This window comes from Triturus cristatus, chromosome 4_1 (assembly GCF_964204655.1).
Source record: "Triturus cristatus chromosome 4_1, aTriCri1.1, whole genome shotgun sequence".
NCBI lineage: Eukaryota > Metazoa > Chordata > Amphibia > Caudata > Salamandridae > Triturus > Triturus cristatus.
Window position 1 is genome coordinate 150,363,435 of NC_140585.1, and position 17,210 is coordinate 150,380,644.

Below are 17,210 nucleotides of genomic sequence, written 5' to 3' on the forward strand. Positions count from 1 at the left end.
TTGGTACCTTCTTCAGGTAACCATCTTAAGAAACATAGCGTTAGTTGGGACACTGCCAAATTTTGATTAGGTGATTTTGAGGTTTGCTGTATCAGAGCCTGGATAGCTCAGTCGGTAGAGCATCAGACTTTTAATCTGAGGGTCCAGGGTTCAAGTCCCTGTTCAGGCGGTTTGTTTAAAGAAAATGTACTCTAATGACATGCTCTTTTCAGGATCCAATGAACGAGTAGTCCCATTAGAGTAATTGCAAGTTACTCTTAATGGAGCCATTAAATACCCATCGGTCGTGTACCATTTGACAAGAGTTAAGAAGACTTACCGCAACGGTATCATGTCGTTTGAGATGTTGATTATCTTTTCCCCAATTCAATGTTCAAAATGGAACCCTGCTTATAGTTTCCAAATCACTTTATAAAGTTGGTCAACCGCTGATAGCTCATCTTTTTATTTGAGAATTTCTGTTCACCTTGTTGAATCAGGTTGGATCTCTGGTGCAATGGATAGCGGCTTGGGGTTCTAGGCTAATGTAGAGAAAGCATTCAAAGTCTTTGGGTTGGAATACTAGCTGGGTCAGTTTTATCCCTCCTTTATCTTATAACTAATTGAAACAGTAACAAACAATGCCTGCTTCTGCATAACCAGAGACATTTACCAAAACGGCAGTGAAAGAAAGTCTATTTAAACAGACACTGTTTGCTTTGAAAATGTTGCATAATCTATGCCCAAGAGTAAATTTCCAGTTATACTGCTGGACATGTAATTTAGTACCTAGTAATAGTATTTGGCCTTTTACTAATTTCACAATGTCAATTTAGAGACATGATTTCTAAGTCAGCCGAAAATGAGATAGAACGAATTTCAGGATTTAAAATAGATTACGTGTGCTGCTGAAATTTCAAATGCTTGAAATATCAATTAATTATTAAACTCTACATATTTGATTGCTAATATATGTAACCATATTAAGAATTAAAGTGTAGGTTGGTGTGCGTCCACATCATTTTTAGCTGATTTTTAGTTGCTGTGTTGCAGAGCCTGGATAGCTCAGTCGGTAGAGCATCAGACTTTTAATCTGAGGGTCCAGGGTTCAAGTCCCTGTTCAGGCGGTCGGCTACTTTAAAGAAAAAGTATTCTGATTGTACATTCTTTTTGTGTTCCACTGCATGATGAATAAGATATTCTATTACCAAAATTAAAAAAAAACGTCTTTCATGGAGAAGTGAAAAACCCATCTGTCTCATATATCAGATGACGATACACTAAACTTAAGTTTTATGCAGACTTACCAACTGTATCATGTAGTTTGACACGGTGAATAACTTTTACCCAATTCAATATTCAAAATATAGCCATGGTTATAGTATCCAATGAACTTTATAAAGTTGATCAACAGCTCAAAGCTCATTATTTCATTTCTGAATATCTGTGCACCTCACTCAAGCAGATTGGCTCTGTGGCGCAATGGATAGCGCATTGAAATTCTAGGTGAAAGTCAAGAAGGTATTCAAAGGCTGTGGGTTCGAATCCCACCAGAGTCAGTTTTATCCCTGTTTATTTCATAACTATTTAAAGAAGTTATAAGCGATGCATGCATGCTTCTGCTTCACCAAAATCATTTGCTAAAAAAGGTCAGTAAAAGGAAGTCTATTTTAAAGAGACACCGTTCAATTTGGGTAATCTATGCAGAAGAGGAAATTGTCAGCTGTACTGATGAAAATATAATTTACTCGGAAGTAAGATTTTGGGCCCTTCCTTAATTTTACCATGTCAATAAACACATATGAATTTGACGTCAGCAAAAAAATGAGATAGTAGCAACTTCAGGACTAAAAATAAGGTTACATTTACTGAAGAAATTTCAAATGCTTGAAATATCAATTCATTATTATATTCTAGTGTATTTGGTACCTTCTTCAGGTAACCATCTTAAGAAACATAGCGTTAGTTGGGACACTGCCAAATTTTGATTAGGTGATTTTGAGGTTTGCGGTATCAGAGCCTGGATAGCTCAGTCGGTAGAGCATCAGACTTTTAATCTGAGGGTCCAGGGTTCAAGTCCCCGTTCAGGCGGTAGGCTACTTTAAAGAAAAAGTATTCTGATTGTACATTCTTTTTGTGTTCCACTGCATGATGAATAAGATATTCCATTACCAAAATTAAAAAAAAACGTCTTTCATGGAGAAGTGAAAAACCCATCTGTCTCATATATCAGATGACGATACACTAAACTTAAGTTGTATGCAGACTTACCAACTGTATCATGTAGTTTGACACGGTGAATAACTTTTACCCAATTCAATATTCAAAATATAGCCATGGTTATAGTATCCAATGAACTTTATAAAGTTGATCAACAGCTCAAAGCTCATTATTTCATTTCTGAATATCTGTGCACCTCACTCAAGCAGATTGGCTCTGTGGCGCAATGGATAGCGCATTGGACTTCTAGGTGAATGTCAAGAAGGTATTCAAAGGCTGTGGGTTCGAATCCCACCAGAGTCAGTTTTATCCCTGTTTATTTCATAACTATTTAAAGAAGTTATAAGCGATGCATGCATGCTTCTGCTTCACCAAAATCATTTGCTAAAAAAGGTCAGTAAAAGGAAGTCTATTTTAAAGAGACACCGTTCAATTTGGGTAATCTATGCAGAAGAGGAAATTGTCAGCTGTACTGATGAAAATATAATTTACTCGGAAGTAAGATTTTGGGCCCTTCCTTAATTTTACCATGTCAATAAACACATATGAATTTGACGTCAGCAAAAAAATGAGATAGTAGCAACTTCAGGACTAAAAATAAGGTTACATTTACTGAAGAAATTTCAAATGCTTGAAATATCAATTCATTATTATATTCTAGTGTATTTGGTACCTTCTTCAGGTAACCATCTTAAGAAACATAGCGTTAGTTGGGACACTGCCAAATTTTGATTAGGTGATTTTGAGGTTTGCTGTATCAGAGCCTGGATAGCTCAGTCGGTAGAGCATCAGACTTTTAATCTGAGGGTCCAGGGTTCAAGTCCCTGTTCAGGCGGTTTGTTTAAAGAAAATGTACTCTAATGACATGCTCTTTTCAGGATCCAATGAACGAGTAGTCCCATTAGAGTAATTGCAAGTTACTCTTAATGGAGCCATTAAATACCCATCGGTCGTGTACCATTTGACAAGAGTTAAGAAGACTTACCGCAACGGTATCATGTCGTTTGAGATGTTGATTATCTTTTCCCCAATTCAATGTTCAAAATGGAACCCTGCTTATAGTTTCCAAATCACTTTATAAAGTTGGTCAACCGCTGATAGCTCATCTTTTTATTTGAGAATTTCTGTTCACCTTGTTGAATCAGGTTGGATCTCTGGTGCAATGGATAGCGGCTTGGGGTTCTAGGCTAATGTAGAGAAAGCATTCAAAGTCTTTGGGTTGGAATACTAGCTGGGTCAGTTTTATCCCTCCTTTATCTTATAACTAATTGAAACAGTAACAAACAATGCCTGCTTCTGCATAACCAGAGACATTTACCAAAACGGCAGTGAAAGAAAGTCTATTTAAACAGACACTGTTTGCTTTGAAAATGTTGCATAATCTATGCCCAAGAGTAAATTTCCAGTTATACTGCTGGACATGTAATTTAGTACCTAGTAATAGTATTTGGCCTTTTACTAATTTCACAATGTCAATTTAGAGACATGATTTCTAAGTCAGCCGAAAATGAGATAGAACGAATTTCAGGATTTAAAATAGATTACGTGTGCTGCTGAAATTTCAAATGCTTGAAATATCAATTAATTATTAAACTCTACATATTTGATTGCTAATATATGTAACCATATTAAGAATTAAAGTGTAGGTTGGTGTGCGTCCACATCATTTTTAGCTGATTCTTAGTTGCTGTGTTGCAGAGCCTGGATAGCTCAGTCGGTAGAGCATCAGACTTTTAATCTGAGGGTCCAGGGTTCAAGTCCCTGTTCAGGCTGTCGGCTACTTTAAAGAAAAAGTATTCTGATTGTACATTCTTTTTGTGTTCCACTGCATGATGAATAAGATATTCCATTACCAAAATTAAAAAAAAAAGTCTTTCATGGAGAAGTGAAAAACCCATCTGTCTCATATATCAGATGACGATACACTAAACTTAAGTTTTATGCAGACTTACCAACTGTATCATGTAGTTTGACACGGTGAATAACTTTTACCCAATTCAATATTCAAAATATAGCCATGGTTATAGTATCCAATGAACTTTATAAAGTTGATCAACAGCTCAAAGCTCATTATTTCATTTCTGAATATCTGTGCACCTCACTCAAGCAGATTGGCTCTGTGGCGCAATGGATAGCGCATTGGACTTCTAGGTGAATGTCAAGAAGGTATTCAAAGGCTGTGGGTTCGAATCCCACCAGAGTCAGTTTTATCCCTGTTTATTTCATAACTATTTAAAGAAGTTATAAGCGATGCATGCATGCTTCTGCTTCACCAAAATCATTTGCTAAAAAAGGTCAGTAAAAGGAAGTCTATTTTAAAGAGACACCGTTCAATTTGGGTAATCTATGCAGAAGAGGAAATTGTCAGCTGTACTGATGAAAATATAATTTACTCGGAAGTAAGATTTTGGGCCCTTCCTTAATTTTACCATGTCAATAAACACATATGAATTTGACGTCAGCAAAAAAATGAGATAGTAGTAACTTCAGGACTAAAAATAAGGTTACATTTACTGAAGAAATTTCAAATGCTTGAAATATCAATTCATTATTATATTCTAGTGTATTTGGTACCTTCTTCAGGTAACCATCTTAAGAAACATAGCGTTAGTTGGGACACTGCCAAATTTTGATTAGGTGATTTTGAGGTTTGCGGTATCAGAGCCTGGATAGCTCAGTCAGTAGAGCATCAGACTTTTAATCTGAGGGTCCAGGGTTCAAGTCCCCGTTCAGGCGGTAGGCTACTTTAAAGAAAAAGTATTCTGATTGTACATTCTTTTTGTGTTCCACTGCATGATGAATAAGATATTCCATTACCAAAATTAAAAAAAAACGTCTTTCATGGAGAAGTGAAAAACCCATCTGTCTCATATATCAGATGATGATACACTAAACTTAAGTTGTATGCAGACTTACCAACTGTATCATGTAGTTTGACACGGTGAATAACTTTTACCCAATTCAATATTCAAAATATAGCCATGGTTATAGTATCCAATGAACTTTATAAAGTTGATCAACAGCTCAAAGCTCATTATTTCATTTCTGAATATCTGTGCACCTCACTGAAGCAGATTGGCTCTGTGGCGCAATGGATAGCGCGTTGGACTTCTAGGTGAATGTCAAGAAGGTATTCAAAGGCTGTGGGTTCGAATCCCACCAGAGTCAGTTTTATCCCTGTGTATTTCATAACTATTTAAAGAAGTTATAAGCGATGCATGCATGCTTCTGCTTCACCAAAATCATTTGCTAAAAAAGGTCAGTAAAAGGAAGTCTATTTTAAAGAGACACCGTTCAATTTGGGTAATCTATGCAGAAGAGGAAATTGTCAGCTGTACTGATGAAAATATAATTTACTCGGAAGTAAGATTTTGGGCCCTTCCTTAATTTTACCATGTCAATAAACACATATGAATTTGACGTCAGCAAAAAAATGAGATAGTAGCAACTTCAGGACTAAAAATAAGGTTACATTTACTGAAGAAATTTCAAATGCTTGAAATATCAATTCATTATTATATTCTAGTGTATTTGGTACCTTCTTCAGGTAACCATCTTAAGAAACATAGCGTTAGTTGGGACACTGCCAAATTTTGATTAGGTGATTTTGAGGTTTGCTGTATCAGAGCCTGGATAGCTCAGTCGGCAGAGCATCAGACTTTTAATCTGAGGGTCCAGGGTTCAAGTCCCTGTTCAGGTGGTTTGTTTAAAGAAAATGTACTCTAATGACATGCTCTTTTCAGGATCCAATGAACGAGTAGTCCCATTAGAGTAATTGCAAGTTACTCTTAATGGAGCCATTAAATACCCATCGGTCGTGTACCATTTGACAAGAGTTAAGAAGACTTACCGCAACGGTATCATGTCGTTTGAGATGTTGATTATCTTTTCCCCAATTCAATGTTCAAAATGGAACCCTGCTTATAGTTTCCAAATCACTTTATAAAGTTGGTCAACCGCTGATAGCTCATCTTTTTATTTGAGAATTTCTGTTCACCTTGTTGAATCAGGTTGGATCTCTGGTGCAATGGATAGCGGCTTGGGGTTCTAGGCGAATGTAGAGAAAGCATTCAAAGTCTTTGGGTTGGAACACTAGCTGGGTCAGTTTTATCCCTCCTTTATCTTATAACTAATTGAAACAGTAACAAACAATGCCTGCTTCTGCATAACCAGAGACATTTACCAAAACGGCAGTGAAAGAAAGTCTATTTAAACAGACACTGTTTGCTTTGAAAATGTTGCATAATCTATGCCCAAGAGTAAATTTCCAGTTATACTGCTGGACATGTAATTTAGTACCTAGTAATAGTATTTGGCCTTTTACTAATTTCACAATGTCAATTTAGAGACATGATTTCTAAGTCAGCCGAAAATGAGATAGAACGAATTTCAGGATTTAAAATAGATTACGTGTGCTGCTGAAATTTCAAATGCTTGAAATATCAATTAATTATTAAACTCTACATATTTGATTGCTAATATATGTAACCATATTAAGAATTAAAGTGTAGGTTGGTGTGCGTCCACATCATTTTTAGCTGATTTTTAGTTGCAGTGTTGCAGAGCCTGGATAGCTCAGTCGGTAGAGCATCAGACTTTTAATCTGAGGGTCCAGGGTTCAAGTCCCTGTTCAGGCGGTCGGCTACTTTAAAGAAAAAGTATTCTGATTGTACATTCTTTTTGTGTTCCACTGCATGATGAATAAGATATTCCATTACCAAAATTAAAAAAAAAAGTCTTTCATGGAGAAGTGAAAAACCCATCTGTCTCATATATCAGATGACGATACACTAAACTTAAGTTTTATGCAGACTTACCAACTGTATCATGTAGTTTGACACGGTGAATAACTTTTACCCAATTCAATATTCAAAATATAGCCATGGTTATAGTATCCAATGAACTTTATAAAGTTGATCAACAGCTCAAAGCTCATTATTTCATTTCTGAATATCTGTGCACCTCATTCAAGCAGATTGGCTCTGTGGCGCAATGGATAGCGCATTGGACTTCTAGGTGAATGTCAAGAAGGTATTCAAAGGCTGTGGGTTCGAATCCCACCAGAGTCAGTTTTATCCCTGTTTATTTCATAACTATTTAAAGAAGTTATAAGCGATGCATGCATGCTTCTGCTTCACCAAAATCATTTGCTAAAAAAGGTCAGTAAAAGGAAGTCTATTTTAAAGAGACACCGTTCAATTTGGGTAATCTATGCAGAAGAGGAAATTGTCAGCTGTACTGATGAAAATATAATTTACTCGGAAGTAAGATTTTGGGCCCTTCCTTAATTTTACCATGTCAATAAACACATATGAATTTGACGTCAGCAAAAAAATGAGATAGTAGCAACTTCAGGACTAAAAATAAGGTTACATTTACTGAAGAAATTTCAAATGCTTGAAATATCAATTCATTATTATATTCTAGTGTATTTGGTACCTTATTCAGGTAACCATCTTAAGAAATATAGCGTTAGTTGGGACACTGCCAAATTTTGATTAGGTGATTTTGAGGTTTGCTGTATCAGAGCCTGGATAGCTCAGTCGGTAGAGCATCAGACTTTTAATCTGAGGGTCCAGGGTTCAAGTCCCTGTTCAGGCGGTAGGCTACTTTAAAGAAAAAGTATTCTGATTGTACATTCTTTTTGTTTTCCACTGCATGATGAATAAGATATTCCATTACCAAAATTTAAAAAAAACGTCTTTCATGGAGAAGTGAAAAACCCATCTGTCTCATATATCAGATGACGATACACTAAACTTAAGTTGTAGGCAGACTTACCAACTGTATCATGTAGTTTGACACGGTGAATAACTTTTACCCAATTCAATATTCAAAATATAGCCATGGTTATAGTATCCAATGAACTTTATAAAGTTGATCAACAGCTCAAAGCTCATTATTTCATTTCTGAATATCTGTGCACCTCATTCAAGCAGATTGGCTCTGTGGCGCAATGGATAGCGCATTGGACTTCTAGGTGAATGTCAAGAAGGTATTCAAAGGCTGTGGGTTCGAATCCCACCAGAGTCAGTTTTTTTCCCTGTTTATTTCATAACTATTTAAAGAAGTTATAAGCGATGCATGCATGCTTCTGCTTCACCAAAATCATTTGCTAAAAAAGGTCAGTAAAAGGAAGTCTATTTTAAAGAGACACCGTTCAATTTGGGTAATCTATGCAGAAGAGGAAATTGTCAGCTGTACTGATGAAAATATAATTTACTCGGAAGTAAGATTTTGGGCCCTTCCTTAATTTTACCATGTCAATAAACACATATGAATTTGACGTCAGCAAAAAAATGAGATAGTAGCAACTTCAGGACTAAAAATAAGGTTACATTTACTGAAGAAATTTCAAATGCTTGAAATATCAATTCATTATTATATTCTAGTGTATTTGGTACCTTCGTCAGGTAACCATCTTAAGAAACATAGCGTTAGTTGGGACACTGCCAAATTTTGATTAGGTGATTTTGAGGTTTGCTGTATTAGAGCCTGGATAGCTCAGTCGGTAGAGCATCAGACTTTTAATCTGAGGGTCCAGGGTTCAAGTCCCTGTTCAGGCGGTTTGTTTAAAGAAAATGTACTCTAATGACATGCTCTTTTCAGGATCCAATGAACGAGTAGTCCCATTAGAGTAATTGCAAGTTACTCTTAATGGAGCCATTAAATACCCATCGGTCGTGTACCATTTGACAAGAGTTAAGAAGACTTACCGCAACGGTATCATGTCGTTTGAGATGTTGATTATCTTTTCCCCAATTCAATGTTCAAAATGGAACCCTGCTTATAGTTTCCAAATCACTTTATAAAGTTGGTCAACCGCTGATAGCTCATCTTTTTATTTGAGAATTTCTGTTCACCTTGTTGAATCAGGTTGGATCTCTGGTGCAATGGATAGCGGCTTGGGGTTCTAGGCTAATGTAGAGAAAGCATTCAAAGTCTTTGGGTTGGAATACCAGCTGGGTCAGTTTTATCCCTCCTTTATCTTATAACTAATTGAAACAGTAACAAACAATGCCTGCTTCTGCATAACCAGAGACATTTACCAAAACGGCAGTGAAAGAAAGTCTATTTAAACAGACACTGTTTGCTTTGAAAATGTTGCATAATCTATGCCCAAGAGTAAATTTCCAGTTATACTGCTGGACATGTAATTTAGTACCTAGTAATAGTATTTGGCCTTTTACTAATTTCACAATGTCAATTTAGAGACATGATTTCTAAGTCAGCCGAAAATGAGATAGAACGAATTTCAGGATTTAAAATAGATTACGTGTGCTGCTGAAATTTCAAATGCTTGAAATATCAATTAATTATTAAACTCTACATATTTGATTGCTAATATATGTAACCATATTAAGAATTAAAGTGTAGGTTGGTGTGCGTCCACATCATTTTTAGCTGATTTTTAGTTGCTGTGTTGCAGAGCCTGGATAGCTCAGTCGGTAGAGCATCAGACTTTTAATCTGAGGGTCCAGGGTTCAAGTCCCTGTTCAGGCGGTGGGCTACTTTAAAGAAAAAGTATTCTGATTGTACATTCTTTTTGTGTTCCACTGCATGATGAATAAGATATTCTATTACCAAAATTAAAAAAAAACGTCTTTCATGGAGAAATGAAAAACCCATCTGTCTCATATATCAGATGACGATACACTAAACTTAAGTTTTATGCAGACTTACCAACTGTATCATGTAGTTTGACACGGTGAATAACTTTTACCCAATTCAATATTCAAAATATAGCCATGGTTATAGTATCCAATGAACTTTATAAAGTTGATCAACAGCTCAAAGCTCATTATTTCATTTCTGAATATCTGTGCACCTCACTCAAGCAGATTGGCTCTGTGGCGCAATGGATAGCGCATTGGACTTCTAGGTGAATGTCAAGAAGGTATTCAAAGGCTGTGGGTTCGAATCCCACCAGAGTCAGTTTTATCCCTGTTTATTTCATAACTATTTAAAGAAGTTATAAGCGATGCATGCATGCTTCTGCTTCACCAAAATCATTTGCTAAAAAAGGTCAGTAAAAGGAAGTCTATTTTAAAGAGACACCGTTCAATTTGGGTAATCTATGCAGAAGAGGAAATTGTCAGCTGTACTGATGAAAATATAATTTACTCGGAAGTAAGATTTTGGGCCCTTCCTTAATTTTACCATGTCAATAAACACATATGAATTTGACGTCAGCAAAAAAATGAGATAGTAGCAACTTCAGGACTAAAAATAAGGTTACATTTACTGAAGAAATTTCAAATGCTTGAAATATCAATTCATTATTATATTCTAGTGTATTTGGTACCTTCTTCAGGTAACCATCTTAAGAAACATAGCGTTAGTTGGGACACTGCCAAATTTTGATTAGGTGATTTTGAGGTTTGCTGTATCAGAGCCTGGATAGCTCAGTCGGTAGAGCATCAGACTTTTAATCTGAGGGTCCAGGGTTCAAGTCCCTGTTCAGGCGGTTTGTTTAAAGAAAATGTACTCTAATGACATGCTCTTTTCAGGATCCAATGAACGAGTAGTCCCATTAGAGTAATTGCAAGTTACTCTTAATGGAGCCATTAAATACCCATCGGTCGTGTACCATTTGACAAGAGTTAAGAAGACTTACCGCAACGGTATCATGTCGTTTGAGATGTTGATTATCTTTTCCCCAATTCAATGTTCAAAATGGAACCCTGCTTATAGTTTCCAAATCACTTTATAAAGTTGGTCAACCGCTGATAGCTCATCTTTTTATTTGAGAATTTCTGTTCACCTTGTTGAATCAGGTTGGATCTCTGGTGCAATGGATAGCGGCTTGGGGTTCTAGGCTAATGTAGAGAAAGCATTCAAAGTCTTTGGGTTGGAATACTAGCTGGGTCAGTTTTATCCCTCCTTTATCTTATAACTAATTGAAACAGTAACAAACAATGCCTGCTTCTGCATAACCAGAGACATTTACCAAAACGGCAGTGAAAGAAAGTCTATTTAAACAGACACTGTTTGCTTTGAAAATGTTGCATAATCTATGCCCAAGAGTAAATTTCCAGTTATACTGCTGGACATGTAATTTAGTACCTAGTAATAGTATTTGGCCTTTTACTAATTTCACAATGTCAATTTAGAGACATGATTTCTAAGTCAGCCGAAAATGAGATAGAACGAATTTCAGGATTTAAAATAGATTACGTGTGCTGCTGAAATTTCAAATGCTTGAAATATCAATTAATTATTAAACTCTACATATTTGATTGCTAATATATGTAACCATATTAAGAATTAAAGTGTAGGTTGGTGTGCGTCCACATCATTTTTAGCTGATTTTTAGTTGCTGTGTTGCAGAGCCTGGATAGCTCAGTCGGTAGAGCATCAGACTTTTAATCTGAGGGTCCAGGGTTCAAGTCCCTGTTCAGGCGGTCGGCTACTTTAAAGAAAAAGTATTCTGATTGTACATTCTTTTTGTGTTCCACTGCATGATGAATAAGATATTCTATTACCAAAATTAAAAAAAAACGTCTTTCATGGAGAAGTGAAAAACCCATCTGTCTCATATATCAGATGACGATACACTAAACTTAAGTTTTATGCAGACTTACCAACTGTATCATGTAGTTTGACACGGTGAATAACTTTTACCCAATTCAATATTCAAAATATAGCCATGGTTATAGTATCCAATGAACTTTATAAAGTTGATCAACAGCTCAAAGCTCATTATTTCATTTCTGAATATCTGTGCACCTCACTCAAGCAGATTGGCTCTGTGGCGCAATGGATAGCGCATTGGACTTCTAGGTGAATGTCAAGAAGGTATTCAAAGGCTGTGGGTTCGAATCCCACCAGAGTCAGTTTTATCCCTGTTTATTTCATAACTATTTAAAGAAGTTATAAGCGATGCATGCATGCTTCTGCTTCACCAAAATCATTTGCTAAAAAAGGTCAGTAAAAGGAAGTCTATTTTAAAGAGACACCGTTCAATTTGGGTAATCTATGCAGAAGAGGAAATTGTCAGCTGTACTGATGAAAATATAATTTACTCGGAAGTAAGATTTTGGGCCCTTCCTTAATTTTACCATGTCAATAAACACATATGAATTTGACGTCAGCAAAAAAATGAGATAGTAGCAACTTCAGGACTAAAAATAAGGTTACATTTACTGAAGACATTTCAAATGCTTGAAATATCAATTCATTATTATATTCTAGTGTATTTGGTACCTTATTCAGGTAACCATCTTAAGAAATATAGCGTTAGTTGGGACACTGCCAAATTTTGATTAGGTGATTTTGAGGTTTGCTGTATCAGAGCCTGGATAGCTCAGTCGGTAGAGCATCAGACTTTTAATCTGAGGGTCCAGGGTTCAAGTCCCTGTTCAGGCGGTAGGCTACTTTAAAGAAAAAGTATTCTGATTGTACATTCTTTTTGTGTTCCACTGCATGATGAATAAGATATTCCATTACCAAAATTTAAAAAAAACGTCTTTCATGGAGAAGTGAAAAACCCATCTGTCTCATATATCAGATGACGATACACTAAACTTAAGTTGTAGGCAGACTTACCAACTGTATCATGTAGTTTGACACGGTGAATAACTTTTACCCAATTCAATATTCAAAATATAGCCATGGTTATAGTATCCAATGAACTTTATAAAGTTGATCAACAGCTCAAAGCTCATTATTTCATTTCTGAATATCTGTGCACCTCATTCAAGCAGATTGGCTCTGTGGCGCAATGGATAGCGCATTGGACTTCTAGGTGAATGTCAAGAAGGTATTCAAAGGCTGTGGGTTCGAATCCCACCAGAGTCAGTTTTTTTCCCTGTTTATTTCATAACTATTTAAAGAAGTTATAAGCGATGCATGCATGCTTCTGCTTCACCAAAATCATTTGCTAAAAAAGGTCAGTAAAAGGAAGTCTATTTTAAAGAGACACCGTTCAATTTGGGTAATCTATGCAGAAGAGGAAATTGTCAGCTGTACTGATGAAAATATAATTTACTCGGAAGTAAGATTTTGGGCCCTTCCTTAATTTTACCATGTCAATAAACACATATGAATTTGACGTCAGCAAAAAAATGAGATAGTAGCAACTTCAGGACTAAAAATAAGGTTACATTTACTGAAGAAATTTCAAATGCTTGAAATATCAATTCATTATTATATTCTAGTGTATTTGGTACCTTCGTCAGGTAACCATCTTAAGAAACATAGCGTTAGTTGGGACACTGCCAAATTTTGATTAGGTGATTTTGAGGTTTGCTGTATTAGAGCCTGGATAGCTCAGTCGGTAGAGCATCAGACTTTTAATCTGAGGGTCCAGGGTTCAAGTCCCTGTTCAGGCGGTTTGTTTAAAGAAAATGTACTCTAATGACATGCTCTTTTCAGGATCCAATGAACGAGTAGTCCCATTAGAGTAATTGCAAGTTACTCTTAATGGAGCCATTAAATACCCATCGGTCGTGTACCATTTGACAAGAGTTAAGAAGACTTACCGCAACGGTATCATGTCGTTTGAGATGTTGATTATCTTTTCCCCAATTCAATGTTCAAAATGGAACCCTGCTTATAGTTTCCAAATCACTTTATAAAGTTGGTCAACCGCTGATAGCTCATCTTTTTATTTGAGAATTTCTGTTCACCTTGTTGAATCAGGTTGGATCTCTGGTGCAATGGATAGCGGCTTGGGGTTCTAGGCTAATGTAGAGAAAGCATTCAAAGTCTTTGGGTTGGAATACCAGCTGGGTCAGTTTTATCCCTCCTTTATCTTATAACTAATTGAAACAGTAACAAACAATGCCTGCTTCTGCATAACCAGAGACATTTACCAAAACGGCAGTGAAAGAAAGTCTATTTAAACAGACACTGTTTGCTTTGAAAATGTTGCATAATCTATGCCCAAGAGTAAATTTCCAGTTATACTGCTGGACATGTAATTTAGTACCTAGTAATAGTATTTGGCCTTTTACTAATTTCACAATGTCAATTTAGAGACATGATTTCTAAGTCAGCCGAAAATGAGATAGAACGAATTTCAGGATTTAAAATAGATTACGTGTGCTGCTGAAATTTCAAATGCTTGAAATATCAATTAATTATTAAACTCTACATATTTGATTGCTAATATATGTAACCATATTAAGAATTAAAGTGTAGGTTGGTGTGCGTCCACATCATTTTTAGCTGATTTTTAGTTGCTGTGTTGCAGAGCCTGGATAGCTCAGTCGGTAGAGCATCAGACTTTTAATCTGAGGGTCCAGGGTTCAAGTCCCTGTTCAGGCGGTGGGCTACTTTAAAGAAAAAGTATTCTGATTGTACATTCTTTTTGTGTTCCACTGCATGATGAATAAGATATTCTATTACCAAAATTAAAAAAAAACGTCTTTCATGGAGAAATGAAAAACCCATCTGTCTCATATATCAGATGACGATACACTAAACTTAAGTTTTATGCAGACTTACCAACTGTATCATGTAGTTTGACACGGTGAATAACTTTTACCCAATTCAATATTCAAAATATAGCCATGGTTATAGTATCCAATGAACTTTATAAAGTTGATCAACAGCTCAAAGCTCATTATTTCATTTCTGAATATCTGTGCACCTCACTCAAGCAGATTGGCTCTGTGGCGCAATGGATAGCGCATTGGACTTCTAGGTGAATGTCAAGAAGGTATTCAAAGGCTGTGGGTTCGAATCCCACCAGAGTCAGTTTTATCCCTGTTTATTTCATAACTATTTAAAGAAGTTATAAGCGATGCATGCATGCTTCTGCTTCACCAAAATCATTTGCTAAAAAAGGTCAGTAAAAGGAAGTCTATTTTAAAGAGACACCGTTCAATTTGGGTAATCTATGCAGAAGAGGAAATTGTCAGCTGTACTGATGAAAATATAATTTACTCGGAAGTAAGATTTTGGGCCCTTCCTTAATTTTACCATGTCAATAAACACATATGAATTTGACGTCAGCAAAAAAATGAGATAGTAGCAACTTCAGGACTAAAAATAAGGTTACATTTACTGAAGAAATTTCAAATGCTTGAAATATCAATTCATTATTATATTCTAGTGTATTTGGTACCTTCTTCAGGTAACCATCTTAAGAAACATAGCGTTAGTTGGGACACTGCCAAATTTTGATTAGGTGATTTTGAGGTTTGCTGTATCAGAGCCTGGATAGCTCAGTCGGTAGAGCATCAGACTTTTAATCTGAGGGTCCAGGGTTCAAGTCCCTGTTCAGGCGGTTTGTTTAAAGAAAATGTACTCTAATGACATGCTCTTTTCAGGATCCAATGAACGAGTAGTCCCATTAGAGTAATTGCAAGTTACTCTTAATGGAGCCATTAAATACCCATCGGTCGTGTACCATTTGACAAGAGTTAAGAAGACTTACCGCAACGGTATCATGTCGTTTGAGATGTTGATTATCTTTTCCCCAATTCAATGTTCAAAATGGAACCCTGCTTATAGTTTCCAAATCACTTTATAAAGTTGGTCAACCGCTGATAGCTCATCTTTTTATTTGAGAATTTCTGTTCACCTTGTTGAATCAGGTTGGATCTCTGGTGCAATGGATAGCGGCTTGGGGTTCTAGGCTAATGTAGAGAAAGCATTCAAAGTCTTTGGGTTGGAATACTAGCTGGGTCAGTTTTATCCCTCCTTTATCTTATAACTAATTGAAACAGTAACAAACAATGCCTGCTTCTGCATAACCAGAGACATTTACCAAAACGGCAGTGAAAGAAAGTCTATTTAAACAGACACTGTTTGCTTTGAAAATGTTGCATAATCTATGCCCAAGAGTAAATTTCCAGTTATACTGCTGGACATGTAATTTAGTACCTAGTAATAGTATTTGGCCTTTTACTAATTTCACAATGTCAATTTAGAGACATGATTTCTAAGTCAGCCGAAAATGAGATAGAACGAATTTCAGGATTTAAAATAGATTACGTGTGCTGCTGAAATTTCAAATGCTTGAAATATCAATTAATTATTAAACTCTACATATTTGATTGCTAATATATGTAACCATATTAAGAATTAAAGTGTAGGTTGGGGTGCGTCCACATCATTTTTAGCTGATTTTTAGTTGCTGTGTTGCAGAGCCTGGATAGCTCAGTCGGTAGAGCATCAGACTTTTAATCTGAGGGTCCAGGGTTCAAGTCCCTGTTCAGGCGGTCGGCTACTTTAAAGAAAAAGTATTCTGATTGTACATTCTTTTTGTGTTCCACTGCATGATGAATAAGATATTCTATTACCAAAATTAAAAAAAAACGTCTTTCATGGAGAAGTGAAAAACCCATCTGTCTCATATATCAGATGACGATACACTAAACTTAAGTTTTATGCAGACTTACCAACTGTATCATGTAGTTTGACACGGTGAATAACTTTTACCCAATTCAATATTCAAAATATAGCCATGGTTATAGTATCCAATGAACTTTATAAAGTTGATCAACAGCTCAAAGCTCATTATTTCATTTCTGAATATCTGTGCACCTCACTCAAGCAGATTGGCTCTGTGGCGCAATGGATAGCGCATTGGACTTCTAGGTGAATGTCAAGAAGGTATTCAAAGGCTGTGGGTTCGAATCCCACCAGAGTCAGTTGTATCCCTGTTTATTTCATAACTATTTAAAGAAGTTATAAGCGATGCATGCATGCTTCTGCTTCACCAAAATCATTTGCTAAAAAAGGTCAGTAAAAGGAAGACTATTTTAAAGAGACACCGTTCAATTTGGGTAATCTATGCAGAAGAGGAAATTGTCAGCTGTACTGATGAAAATATAATTTACTCGGAAGTAAGATTTTGGGCCCTTCCTTAATTTTACCATGTCAATAAACACATATGAATTTGACGTCAGCAAAAAAATGAGATAGTAGCAACTTCAGGACTAAAAATAAGGTTACATTTACTGAAGAAATTTCAAATGCTTGAAATATCAATTCATTATTATATTCTAGTGTATTTGGTACCTTCTTCAGGTAACCATCTTAAGAAACATAGCGTTAGT

The 17,210-nt window shown here is 36.0% G+C and overlaps 25 non-coding genes across 25 annotated transcripts; all 25 read left to right on the top strand.

Annotated features, from left to right (window-relative positions):
- The first annotated feature begins 96 nt into the window (after window positions 1–96).
- TRNAK-UUU (transfer RNA lysine (anticodon UUU)) lies at window positions 97–169 on the top strand. Its single transcript has one exon. It is a non-coding gene; the product is annotated as a tRNA-Lys (tRNA).
- Window positions 170–1,033: 864 nt separating this feature from the next.
- TRNAK-UUU (transfer RNA lysine (anticodon UUU)) lies at window positions 1,034–1,106 on the top strand. The gene has a single exon. It is a non-coding gene; the product is annotated as a tRNA-Lys (tRNA).
- Window positions 1,107–1,447: 341 nt separating this feature from the next.
- On the top strand, window positions 1,448–1,538 carry TRNAR-UCU (transfer RNA arginine (anticodon UCU)). Its single transcript is given in 2 exon segments — window positions 1,448–1,484; window positions 1,503–1,538. It is a non-coding gene; the product is annotated as a tRNA-Arg (tRNA).
- Window positions 1,539–2,411: 873 nt separating this feature from the next.
- TRNAR-UCU (transfer RNA arginine (anticodon UCU)) lies at window positions 2,412–2,502 on the top strand. The gene is given in 2 exon segments: window positions 2,412–2,448; window positions 2,467–2,502. It is a non-coding gene; the product is annotated as a tRNA-Arg (tRNA).
- A 459-nt stretch (window positions 2,503–2,961) lies between these two features.
- TRNAK-UUU (transfer RNA lysine (anticodon UUU)) lies at window positions 2,962–3,034 on the top strand. Its single transcript has one exon. It is a non-coding gene; the product is annotated as a tRNA-Lys (tRNA).
- A 1,278-nt stretch (window positions 3,035–4,312) lies between these two features.
- Window positions 4,313–4,403, top strand: TRNAR-UCU (transfer RNA arginine (anticodon UCU)). Its single transcript is given in 2 exon segments — window positions 4,313–4,349; window positions 4,368–4,403. It is a non-coding gene; the product is annotated as a tRNA-Arg (tRNA).
- An 873-nt stretch (window positions 4,404–5,276) lies between these two features.
- On the top strand, window positions 5,277–5,367 carry TRNAR-UCU (transfer RNA arginine (anticodon UCU)). The gene is given in 2 exon segments: window positions 5,277–5,313; window positions 5,332–5,367. It is a non-coding gene; the product is annotated as a tRNA-Arg (tRNA).
- Window positions 5,368–6,763: 1,396 nt separating this feature from the next.
- Window positions 6,764–6,836, top strand: TRNAK-UUU (transfer RNA lysine (anticodon UUU)). Its single transcript has one exon. It is a non-coding gene; the product is annotated as a tRNA-Lys (tRNA).
- A 341-nt stretch (window positions 6,837–7,177) lies between these two features.
- TRNAR-UCU (transfer RNA arginine (anticodon UCU)) lies at window positions 7,178–7,268 on the top strand. Its single transcript is given in 2 exon segments — window positions 7,178–7,214; window positions 7,233–7,268. It is a non-coding gene; the product is annotated as a tRNA-Arg (tRNA).
- Window positions 7,269–7,727: 459 nt separating this feature from the next.
- TRNAK-UUU (transfer RNA lysine (anticodon UUU)) lies at window positions 7,728–7,800 on the top strand. Its single transcript has one exon. It is a non-coding gene; the product is annotated as a tRNA-Lys (tRNA).
- Window positions 7,801–8,141: 341 nt separating this feature from the next.
- On the top strand, window positions 8,142–8,232 carry TRNAR-UCU (transfer RNA arginine (anticodon UCU)). The gene is given in 2 exon segments: window positions 8,142–8,178; window positions 8,197–8,232. It is a non-coding gene; the product is annotated as a tRNA-Arg (tRNA).
- A 460-nt stretch (window positions 8,233–8,692) lies between these two features.
- On the top strand, window positions 8,693–8,765 carry TRNAK-UUU (transfer RNA lysine (anticodon UUU)). Its single transcript has one exon. It is a non-coding gene; the product is annotated as a tRNA-Lys (tRNA).
- An 864-nt stretch (window positions 8,766–9,629) lies between these two features.
- Window positions 9,630–9,702, top strand: TRNAK-UUU (transfer RNA lysine (anticodon UUU)). Its single transcript has one exon. It is a non-coding gene; the product is annotated as a tRNA-Lys (tRNA).
- Window positions 9,703–10,043: 341 nt separating this feature from the next.
- On the top strand, window positions 10,044–10,134 carry TRNAR-UCU (transfer RNA arginine (anticodon UCU)). The gene is given in 2 exon segments: window positions 10,044–10,080; window positions 10,099–10,134. It is a non-coding gene; the product is annotated as a tRNA-Arg (tRNA).
- A 459-nt stretch (window positions 10,135–10,593) lies between these two features.
- TRNAK-UUU (transfer RNA lysine (anticodon UUU)) lies at window positions 10,594–10,666 on the top strand. The gene has a single exon. It is a non-coding gene; the product is annotated as a tRNA-Lys (tRNA).
- An 864-nt stretch (window positions 10,667–11,530) lies between these two features.
- Window positions 11,531–11,603, top strand: TRNAK-UUU (transfer RNA lysine (anticodon UUU)). The gene has a single exon. It is a non-coding gene; the product is annotated as a tRNA-Lys (tRNA).
- Window positions 11,604–11,944: 341 nt separating this feature from the next.
- Window positions 11,945–12,035, top strand: TRNAR-UCU (transfer RNA arginine (anticodon UCU)). Its single transcript is given in 2 exon segments — window positions 11,945–11,981; window positions 12,000–12,035. It is a non-coding gene; the product is annotated as a tRNA-Arg (tRNA).
- A 459-nt stretch (window positions 12,036–12,494) lies between these two features.
- Window positions 12,495–12,567, top strand: TRNAK-UUU (transfer RNA lysine (anticodon UUU)). The gene has a single exon. It is a non-coding gene; the product is annotated as a tRNA-Lys (tRNA).
- A 341-nt stretch (window positions 12,568–12,908) lies between these two features.
- Window positions 12,909–12,999, top strand: TRNAR-UCU (transfer RNA arginine (anticodon UCU)). The gene is given in 2 exon segments: window positions 12,909–12,945; window positions 12,964–12,999. It is a non-coding gene; the product is annotated as a tRNA-Arg (tRNA).
- A 460-nt stretch (window positions 13,000–13,459) lies between these two features.
- TRNAK-UUU (transfer RNA lysine (anticodon UUU)) lies at window positions 13,460–13,532 on the top strand. Its single transcript has one exon. It is a non-coding gene; the product is annotated as a tRNA-Lys (tRNA).
- Window positions 13,533–14,396: 864 nt separating this feature from the next.
- On the top strand, window positions 14,397–14,469 carry TRNAK-UUU (transfer RNA lysine (anticodon UUU)). Its single transcript has one exon. It is a non-coding gene; the product is annotated as a tRNA-Lys (tRNA).
- A 341-nt stretch (window positions 14,470–14,810) lies between these two features.
- On the top strand, window positions 14,811–14,901 carry TRNAR-UCU (transfer RNA arginine (anticodon UCU)). The gene is given in 2 exon segments: window positions 14,811–14,847; window positions 14,866–14,901. It is a non-coding gene; the product is annotated as a tRNA-Arg (tRNA).
- Window positions 14,902–15,360: 459 nt separating this feature from the next.
- Window positions 15,361–15,433, top strand: TRNAK-UUU (transfer RNA lysine (anticodon UUU)). Its single transcript has one exon. It is a non-coding gene; the product is annotated as a tRNA-Lys (tRNA).
- An 864-nt stretch (window positions 15,434–16,297) lies between these two features.
- Window positions 16,298–16,370, top strand: TRNAK-UUU (transfer RNA lysine (anticodon UUU)). Its single transcript has one exon. It is a non-coding gene; the product is annotated as a tRNA-Lys (tRNA).
- Window positions 16,371–16,711: 341 nt separating this feature from the next.
- Window positions 16,712–16,802, top strand: TRNAR-UCU (transfer RNA arginine (anticodon UCU)). Its single transcript is given in 2 exon segments — window positions 16,712–16,748; window positions 16,767–16,802. It is a non-coding gene; the product is annotated as a tRNA-Arg (tRNA).
- Window positions 16,803–17,210: the final 408 nt, after the last annotated feature.